Raw genomic sequence first — 9965 nt, forward strand, 5'->3', positions numbered from 1 at the left:
CCGAGACGCGTCTTTGACATTTAACATAAATAATATGCAGTTTTTTACTTCACTTTGAATTTTTTTCGTTCCTGGAGTAGGCCATGTCACATTTTCAAGCACTGAAGCAAAGAAAGCCAGAAACTACCGTTTTGAAAAGCATAACAACAGCTGACATTTTCATATGAAATGCAGTTACGTAAAGGAAATAACTCTTGGCAGCAATGAAACACGTAGTTTCAGTGCTAAGATCAAGTTTAACTTGCTCTCGGGAAATGCAGAATTTTTGCTGTATGAGTGCATCCCCTCAGTGACTTTGTAACATACTTCAGGAAAGTTATTGTTTCATTTATTTATCAAGTAACAGCAAGGTTAGCTGTGGCTGCTCAGTGTTGGCAAACAAAAGGATCACACATCACTGGGAATGGAGAAGAGAGAAAGTGAGAAGTCATCAGGTGCATGAAGGAGCCACCAGAAACGGCTGGCGTGGTATCCACCATCAATGGCAATCTCTTGGAGCTCTTTAATAATTTTGTCCAAGAGCCTAGACTGAAGCAGCAGCTTCGCTTTAGTAATCAGATTAGAAAATAAAGAATTGTGTCTCAACTGCATTTTTGCATGTACTCATCTATACATCTAAATGCTTATGTTTAAAGAAATACTTTCATAGGTAGGTATATATAGACCTATGTGGTATAGTATAGATAAATAAACACCTTTCAATTGAAGTACTTCATAACTTTGTATCTTTTTTTTCATTATGCATTATAATATATGCAGTGATTAAAATAAATTCTTCCTACCTGATGTCAACTTCGCAACAAGAAATTTGATTGCAGTGTAGCTGTAGAAGGTGGATAAACTCTTCGCATGAGCTTGCAAGGGAGAAAGATGAGTCATTAAGACACAAACTGTTCCGTCTTTAAGGACATAATTCTGTTATCAATTCATTGCACACTTGTGTTCAAAACAAACAGAGTGTCCCCAGAATAAGTTTTATTTTATGTTAAAGCTCTTCACACAGATGGCGTTTGACAGGCTATTTGACAAGACAGGCATCCTAATGGGACGGCAGCTCTGGAATTCCTGTTGTTTGGGAAAGAGAGCTCTGTGGCAGGCGTGGTGTGATGTTGCTTCAGGCATTCCCTTTGTAGATGATAAATGTTACTGCACAGCTGTTTGCCCCATGCAGAGATGCACAGCCGTGCTACACTGGGAAAGGAGTATATCTCTGCCATGCTGTTTCAGGAGATTGTGCTGCAGATTTTCACAACTTTCGTGTTAAGCCAGCAGAGGGTACTCTTAAGCTTCCGAGAAGAAGTTGTTATATAGGCTGCTTCAGGAGGCCACTATTTCAAACACAGTTACAGTACTGAGGGGAAGGGCCAGAAATGTGATCTCTTTAATTATATGGGCCTGATTGCACTTAAGTAAAACTGATGAATAGGTCATATACTTCTTTGAATAAGTCTTCTACACTGCATTCTTTCCAAAAGCACAAGCAACTGAGATCTTCTCAGTCATATAAAATAACATGATCTTAGAAACAGGGAAGTTCAGGTTGGAAGGGACTTCAGGATGTCTCTCATCCAACCATCTGCTGAAGCAGGGTTAGCTGCGAGGTGTGAGTAGCTGCCTTACCCCCTCTTGAAAACCTCCAAGGATGGAGACCGCACAACCTCTTTTGGCAACTGTTCTCACAGTCAAAAGTGTTTTTCTGTATATTCAGGCTGAACCTGTCTTGTTCCAACTTACACCTCTTGTCTCTTGCCCTCCTGCCATGCACTGCTGTGAATCCTTGATCTTCTGGCTCTGCTCCTGTTCACGCAGCCCAGGAGGCTGGTGGCCCTCTCTGCTGCCAGGGCGCTGCTGGCTCATGCTCATCTCGCTGCCCACCAGGACCCCCAGGGCTTTTTCCACAGCTCTCCAGCTGTCACTCCCCAGTCTGTATCATTGCAAGGGGCTCTTCCTTCCCAAGTGCAGGAATTTGGGTTTGTCCTTGTTGAGTTTTGTAAGGCTCCTGTCAGTCCGTTCCTACAGCTTGGATAGATCCCAATTTTCCGTGAATTCTTATATTTACACTTCATTTTCATTCAAATCAACAGTTCCACTGTCTTTAGTAGAATGAATTACATGTGTGAAGCCTGAAAGTTTGTAGGCTTGTGGATTACAGATTTATACATAAAGTTACTACACGCAAAACTACAAAATTAGGTTATGGATTTCTAACCTATTCAGCAAATAACAGAAGAACAGAATTTTATCTTTTCTTTGAAAAATAATACTTCAAGAAGAAAAATAGTCCTACTTACATATTTCCTGTGTGACGTGATAGTCAGAGTACAAGGCACAAAAGCACAGTTCACTATACTTGACAGGATGATGTAAACCTCATTATTAGTAGGACCTTTATTTTTAAAGGCTCATAATCTTTCTCTAAAAACCATATATATTTATGTCATTACTCACCTGTACAAATACAGTTTATTTAAAACACAACTGTTGCTCCCTCACTGATTTTCAGTCTTTCCCTCTGCCAGTCAGCTATATCACTGGTTGTTCCTGTTGCCTATAGCTCTATGTTTTCTGCAGAGTAGAAGCAGAGCAGTGAGGTAGCCAGAAGCACCTGGAACCCCTTCAGGATTCTTGCTGGCACATCTGGAGCTCCCAGGATCATCAGAGCACTGAGACTAATGGAACCACTTTTATGATCAATTTGCAACCTGGCACCACCTGAACCAGATGAGTTTTAATGAAAGCTGATGATTCATTAGGTGCAGTATTGCAGTGTTTTGTACAAGACCCTTGACTTGACACTACAGCCAGTTAAATTCTACCTCTTTCTTCCCAAAACCTTGTGGAAACGTACTGGGACAGTAAAAATGTATGGTTTTGTGAAGTGTACTTCCCCTTTTATTTCATTTGTTATGGTTTGATAGTTAGAAAAACTAGGAGATTAGCAAGGAGGGAATTATGTACTGGAATATATATAGACCAGACAGTTAGCATTCTTGTTTCCTGAAGAAAGGTGAGGTCAGTCTTTTGCTCCTTAGAGCTCTTTTATTTTTCCAATCTTCATCACTTTAAATATGCAATATTATTTTTTTTAACTCTTCTTTGTCACTACCATGAAGACCATTCAAACAGTATGATAGAAATGCCAAGTATAATAATTAGAAATGTCATTTCAGTTTGGCATGAGGAATACACATTGCTTCAAATGTAAAATCTTGTATTTGTATGTGTACATGTGGTTTTTATTTCACCTGGTTTGGGCACTCTTCAGAAGAAAGTAAATCCATGCAAATATACACATGTACGTCCTTATTCAGGAAAGTGTGTAAAGCTTAAATAGAAAGTACTCAAAGCCAAACATATACATAGTCCTCTTCCCATAAAGTTACTGGGATTTAAGCAGACGTTTAACCAATTTGCTGAATCAAGTAGATCAGCATGGATGTGTGCTTGATGCTCTTCAAACAATAACATATATGCTTCATTTTAAGGTTATGAATAATCTCACTGTCTTCAGTGTGACTGGTGCAATTAAGATTTAATACACATGTGAGAGGATTCAGCCCTGGCTTGGAGGGTTCAAGCAGTACCTTGCGCTCTTGAAGAGAGATACCTGCATGATGGCTGAGATGTTTCAATCTATGGCAGGGGTCAACAACATATGGCATAAATGCCAAAGGTGGGGGAGAGGTAGATCCTGAATGTCACCCAGGTATAAAGAGCAGGGGCCACTGAGTCCTGACAAGACATTTGGTGGCTCTCCCGACTCTTTCTGAGTTCAGGACTCGGACATCCCTGCTTCACAAAGAGGAGCAACGATCAGCTGCATCATCCCTTTCAGAGGCCGTATTTCCTGGCTCCCATAGAGCTCCTTCCAGTGCACTTAGCTTCTCGTTTGGGGAAAAAAAAAATAGTAGTCTGGCACACTGCACTTGAGAAGATGCTGACCCCTGTTCTACATCTCACACTTCCACGGGAAACATCCATGGTTGTTGAATTTAGCTATATCAGAGCATGTGTTCCAAATCCTGTGAACTTATGTGTCTGTTAACAGCAATTTTAAAACCTGCCAGTTTTCGTAGTATTCCATAAACAAGAATATGTGGTACTTCTGAAGACTTATCTGCTATTACTCTGAAAATAGTGTGGTATTTACCAGGGAAGTCATCACCAGTGGTACTACACACTCCCTATTGGCTTGCAGTCTTTATTGTAATAATATTTGGGCTTCCCACAATGTGAAGTAAGAACACAGTGTTTACATGAGTTAGAAGCGCAGTACTGGAAAGAAGCAACTCTATAAGTTAATGTTCTTTGAATAGCAGTTGAATAAACTTCCATGGGAAATTTGCTTATTTCTGAACTTAAAAATGGTTCCAGGAAATACTTGTGCTGTGACAAAGTTTCACTATTCTCTGGGGTAGAGAGGGATTTTATCATGGGATCATGGCCTTCTGAGTTTGCCAGTGAAAGAATGGATGTGCTATACTTTTTATTCTGAGTCCTTGTGTTTGCAAATATAAAGACGGAGAAAAAAAAATCATAATTCTGTGAAAAAAGCTTGGCAGTTCTATTTAAGGTCCCAAAAAAGCCTTAAAAACCTTACAATTCCTAGTAGCAGGTTGAAGGAGGAGATGATGGGGACTTGTAAAAATAAGCAGTTGTGGGAAGCAGTCACTGCTGATGTCATTGCAAATATCGCTTCTTCTAATGCTGTTGTCCTCTATAAATAAGCAGTAAACATAAGATTTTTACCAAAGCATCCAAACTGTAGGTGAGCTTCACCTCAACAATTTTTTTTTTTAAAAACAGTGGGACTATAGGAAAAAATAGTTGTGATGGTATGTAGAGCAAAACATAAAATCTTCTGAAAATTAGAATAATCCTGAATATACAGTGAAGACAATGCCAGTGAAATGGGACGAGCAGGCCCTTGCCACAGAAGTCGTTTCAATGGCACACTGACATCTTGCTTTGGTTCTTCCACAGGAAGAGCTGTGGAACACATCTCCAAACCTCTTTGTCTTACACCTGTCAGCAAGGGCAGACGACTGATGAATTAAGATGTGTGTCATGGTAGCGCACCGAGGCGCCAGTCAGTTGCATCCTGCAAGATAACAACAAAGATTGCTCTGAGTTTTTCCAGGGACACCTTTGAGGTACCTTTTTGAAAGCGCGGGAGGTTCAGATAGCATGTCCATAAACAACTCCATGGGAAAGGACAGTCTGGTGGAGTGCAGGCAAGGATGAGAATTCCGAGTTCTAGGTCTAGCCTTGCTGTAAATTACCTGTGTGATTTTTGGATCATTTGCTTCATTGAGCTTTATTCTTTGGGCAGGGCTGTACTTGATAGGCTGGCTTGGGGAGTGTAATCCCAGTGTGAGGTAGGAAGGCATCTCTCTTAATATAGAGGGTCAGTGCCTCCCACTGACTTTGGAGGTCAGACTCAGGAATGGAAAGCTTTGACCTTAACAGGAAACTTAGTGGGCTTAGTGGCCACCCACAGTCACTGTTATTCAGAGCATCTCGTGGTTTCTTGACTTGCCCTGGAGAACCTGACAGGCCCGTGGCAGCCTGGGCTTTGGATGAACACAGTGGCATCTCGTGCAAACCAAACACCTCTAGTGAACACAGGGATCAAAGCGATTTTGTGCTTTCTAGTGCTTCTGTGAAATTTGTATCACCACGGAAGTGGGAGAAGCACTCAAATACCCTAATGAGAAGTGTCCAAAATGATGAAATAACTACAGGCTTTGGTCTGTAAAGCATATCTCATACCAGTTCAAACAAAACTGAGAATTAATATAGATTTTGTAAGGACAGGCAGCTGCATTATTGGCAAGAACTCAAGCAAAATACAGACAGGGAGAAAAAGTTGCTTTTGATTATGCAAGGTTTGGTCGTATGGTCATAACTGAAATTTACACAGCCTCTTGTTCAGGGAATCAGCACTTCGCTGCATTCCCACAGCAATAATAAAATAGATGTACAGAAAAAATGACAAAATGCAAAATGACGAATACACACTGTCCCCAGTCCTTCCCTTTTCCAAATGGAAACTTCAGAATTTTTCCTTTTTTTCCCTAAAAAGTACCAGTTCTAATAAAAACAAAGCTTGTTAGGGGATGGCATTAACAGCAGGACAGAATGTTCTTTCTTCTTAGCAAAACCAACTTTTCTTTTGAGAACGTGTCAAGAAATACTAAACTTCATGAAACTTCTTTAACCTCTAGTTCTTTCATAGTGAGTGATGTATCTCCTGGTGACAAATGATGAATGATTTTGTAGAATACTTGTCTCTGCTACGAGGAGTCACGAAATATTTTCCAGGATAAAAGCTCTTAGATACAGTGATTCCTGTTTAAAGTAGAAACTGATTTTCAGAATTTCTGCTGTAGTGGAAATCACTGAAACCGGACAAAAGGAATTTTTATTCTTTTCCAGCTGCAAATGCAGCTTAAGTTCTTTTACTTGGATGGCTTTCTCCAGCTTCAAAGTTATGTACAAACGTTTAACTAATTAGTAAAGTTGTGCACGCAGGCAGGCAGGAGAGAAGTTGAAGAATGCTTTCCAACACCAGACGGATTTTGGAGGTGACTGGTGATACTGATTAAGCGATGCTAGGATCATTTTTTCTGGCTAACTCCTTGTTTTTCTCCGCCCCTCCCTTCCCCACCTGCCGCATTCCTCCCCACTCCCTCCTTGCTTTTATCTGCAGCCTCTCTCCTTCCTCAGACCACAGCTGTCCAAAGGCCTTTGCTTGCTGCTTACATTTTTTCCGCTCTCAGTCTCAGCTTACCTCACTTCTGTTGGCACCTGAAGAGACGTATCGGCTGCTTTTCCTTGCCAGTAAAATCCCAGATGATCCCCAGGGATTCAACACCGCAGAAGGGATGGGGCTAGTCAGCACGTAACTAGCCCGATTCGTGCAGTCAACCCTGTCATTTTGGGGTATCACTGCAAGTAAGGTGCAACCATTGCTGTGGTCAGTGGGAGATTTGCCCACAGCTTTTAAGTGGACCATGACAGAGACCTTAGAGCACTGAAAACGAAGGAGAAAAAACAGAAACTTTTCTGTTTTAAAGAGGTCTGTTGCAAGGAAAATACCCCAGTCATTGGGGACTCCTCTGTATTGGGGCGAATGAGCTTTCAGAAAGTTACAAAAGCTCAGAAAAGAAAGAAGAGAAATAGATTTTATTTGAATACTCGATTTAGAGTATTAGAGAACAGAGTAACAGAGAAAACTTTATTTATTTTGGTCCTCTCACAAAGAAAAATCTCAAGCTCCAAATAAATGCAAGAATAGGGGTTAAACAAAGGAATAAATATCAACTATTGAATAGCAAATGGTTTTCTTGCCCACATGTAAGAAAAAGCAAAGTATCTTCATAAGCCAAACCTTCACACGGGAAGTTCTTGCAAACAAGGGCCGAGTGTGACTGGCGGCAGGAATTCGGATGATATTGGTAACCGCACCTCTGGGCCCACAGGTGCCAAGTGCCTCTGAAAAACACTCTCCTCCCAAAGCGCCGGGCTGGGGTGGCTGAAGATCTCTTGGTACAGTGCCGGTCCACATTAGGTGCTTCACAGAGATGTTACGAGTTGTTTATTATGATTGTAGACTTTCTCCACAAGGGTTAAGCAGTACTGAGCAGGGCTGGCAGCCTGTTTATACACCTTAGCCAAAGCCTGGTGGTCTGCTGAGTAAAATTGCAAATGAAAATATTTATGAAACTGTGGTCCAAGTAAAACATAGATAATATTTTTGAACAGAAAAGCTATTACACATCAGTGAATGAAATGCTGCTATCTTGATGATGATTCCTGGTTTTGGATGTGTCAGTGGCTTCATGCAAAGTCAGACTATTATATCCCTGATGAAGCTGAGAAAACAGAGTAAGTGGCACTCAGCAAACAAAATCAGTCCCTCCCGTTTTAGAAATTTATAGTCTTTTGTCTTCCAGGAAGGCTTTATTTGGCTTGAATTAGCAGAAATGTCATTGTAATGGGTATGCAATGATGGAAATCAAGTCTGGCTGTGGAGTACTGCACCACTTTGATTGCAGGTTATCACAGACTAAGGGTACAAATGAGGCTTGGATGGAAAAGCACTAAGACTTCAGAATCAGCATGTATTTTTCCAGGCAGATCTGCATTGCAGTTTCACCATGGAAAAGAACAGAAAAATATGTCCTTTTTGTATTGGAAATAGTTCTTCTGGCAGACTGAACACTCTTCAGTCAACAAACAGACATATTTTATAAACTCTATTTTATCACATTGGTAAGAATTTATGCCTGCAGAAGTGTTATGGGACAGAGCAATGACAATTAATCCCAAATCCCATCAGTTGTATAGTAGTTTTAGTGCTACGCTACGTTACTAATAAATAGCATGCCATTTCTCAAGGTTGAGGCTTTTCATGCAAGGAGTATATTTCCAGTGTAAGATTCTATTGTTATGCTGATTGAGTATTTCTACCAATTCAGTAAATTATATTTCTCAACCTAATTTGCCATTATTATTAATGAAATAATTTGCTATTCAATTATCATTGGTAATAATTGTCTTGTACCAATTTTTTAGTTTTTCCAAAAACAACAAAAAATGTAATTACGGGGACAGTTTATGGTAAGTCATCAGATGCCTTAGGTACCTATCAGGACCAGACCTGTATATTGCAATTAAATTATTTGGTATTTGTGATAACAGCTGCTTAGTATCTTCCAAGTCTTCCAAAGGAAAGCATGAATTCTCTATGTGTCCAGCTTTGTGTATATGAAATTTGTGGTGTCCAGCAGTGGCAGCTTTTAGGGCTACTTAGGAATTCTCTGCTCCTCTATCAAGTCTCTCCAAAAAAACTTTTCAAGTGTTGATGTCATATATAGTTTACCCTATAATACCTAGGGTGAGCTGTCCATGTGGAGTTAGCCTTACTGCCAGGGCTGTTTAAAAGAGTCAAGAGATGCTGGGCATAATGTGCTCAGGGACTCCTCAATGCAGATGCGTTGACTCTGGATCAGCGCTCATGTCTGGCCCTGACCCACCTGCACGCTGGCTGTGGGCTCCCTTCAGAGCAGGAGCACGGGGACCTCAAGTCAGCTTTGCCTGCGGGCAGCAGCGGAGTTTGAGAAATCTTCATCTGGATGTTCGACAACCTCATGCAAAAACAAAACCTTCAGATTCGGAAGCTCTAGGCAGTTCCCATTGCCTGGGTTACACTTAGCTCCAGGCTAAGTGGGTGTTGATTTACCCATCAGGGCAGCCAGGGATTCCCTTGGCACAGAAGCCACCAGAATGGATTTAATACACTGTAGCAGCAAGAGAAATTTGTTCCCTAATTAGAAACATAGCTCTTAGGAGCAGGTCTCAGCCTGCTAAGTTTGAAGTAACCTATGTGCTCTTATAAACTCCTGTAGGAGTCACTTTGGCCTCTTGTTGGGCTGAAGGTGATGGAAACAGAAAAGTACATCGCTCTTTCCCATATGCTCCCCACTGGGAAAGGCTGCCCACTCCTTAACTCACGGCAAGCTGAACCTTTCCTCATGAGGTCCCTGGTGCTAAATGTGTCAGTCAAACCCCAGAAATGGCCCCTACCCACTGCCCGCATGAGCGTCTTCAGTCAGAAATAGACCTCTGTATTACAGAGCTGTTTTATAGGGTAGGGTTAGGAATAGTTTAAGTAATAAAAACCACCTGTGAAATGCTAGAGACTCATTGCTTATACCCAATCAGAACAGGAAATTACTTTCTTCTTAGGATATACTCTTTTCCTGGACTTACAACTAGGCAAAACTATGGTATGAAGTGCCCGCTCAGTGAGACAACAACTTGGTGAAATACAGGAGAAAAGCAGATTCTTAGTTCTCTTAGACTTCAGAGTAATTATACCGGAAAAATGTTGTCTATGTTCATGTCACCAAGTACTTCCTGAGTGTTCATTTAAAAAAAAAAAAAGAAACAGAAAGAAA

This window comes from Calonectris borealis, chromosome 1 (assembly GCF_964195595.1).
Source record: "Calonectris borealis chromosome 1, bCalBor7.hap1.2, whole genome shotgun sequence".
NCBI classification, from domain to species: domain Eukaryota; kingdom Metazoa; phylum Chordata; class Aves; order Procellariiformes; family Procellariidae; genus Calonectris; species Calonectris borealis.